The sequence below is a fragment of the Pseudophryne corroboree genome, chromosome 7 (assembly GCF_028390025.1).
Source record: "Pseudophryne corroboree isolate aPseCor3 chromosome 7, aPseCor3.hap2, whole genome shotgun sequence".
Taxonomy (NCBI): Eukaryota; Metazoa; Chordata; class Amphibia; order Anura; family Myobatrachidae; genus Pseudophryne; species Pseudophryne corroboree.
Genome location: NC_086450.1, coordinates 460,083,846 through 460,084,702, shown reverse-complemented (window position 1 = coordinate 460,084,702; position 857 = coordinate 460,083,846). Strand labels below are relative to the sequence as shown.

At 42.0% G+C, this 857-nt stretch overlaps 1 pseudogene; it reads left to right on the top strand.

Moving 5' to 3' along the window:
* Window positions 1-480: 480 nt before the first annotated feature.
* LOC134947139 (5S ribosomal RNA) lies at window positions 481-599 on the top strand (annotated as a pseudogene).
* Window positions 600-857: the final 258 nt, after the last annotated feature.

The following is an 857-nucleotide window of genomic DNA, read 5'->3' as shown; positions in this document are numbered from 1 at the left end:
AGAGTAAGTCTGAAGCTACTCTAAAACTGCTACGAGGTTTGTGATCGCAATATTGCGATTACTTCGGTCGCACTTTTAAGATGCTAAGATACACTCCCAGTAGGCGGCGGCTTAGCGTGTGTAACTCTGCTACATTCGAATTGCGACCGATCAACTCGGAATGAGGGCCTAAATCTTTACTGTTTTATCAATACATGATTAGGATATACCACTCTCTTTATTGTTTCACCACAATTCTTTTGGGGGGAATTTTGTATGTGCACCTACCACAATTCTTGTGTGGGAGATTTTCCATGAGAAAAAAAAAATCTCTCTGCTCCTTGAGGCCTTTCTCTCTTTTTACCCATTTATATCCTGGTTCCCCTTAAAGCTGCTTTTTGGGCGAATAATTGGCCATTCACAGCGTTATTCTTTAGATCATTTTGTCTCAACTTGCTCAAGCAATAGCCATCCCCCATGCTGATAGGTATCTACTTGACTCTCTACAGTCATACCATACTGGACATGCCCAATCTCGTCTGATCTTGGAAGCCAAGCAGCATTGGACCTGGTTAGTAGCAGAAAGGGTGACCCTCTGGGAATACTGGGTACTGTAGTATTAAGGAACATACCTTCCGCCGATCAGCAAATTCCATCGCAAGTAAACATTGCAGTGCATTTACCTCAGCTGACTAGTCCAGTAGGAGTCCGGATTCGTAAAAGCCGTTTTTTCTTGAATCTCTCTTATGAATGTACAGGTGTATATCAAATCATAAGTTGATAGAGATAACAAGAATTTCAAACTTTCGCTTCTGACAAACGTCGAACATTAATACTCGCTCAAAATCCAGTGGGTGTGCAGACAAATCTTCTGCCAC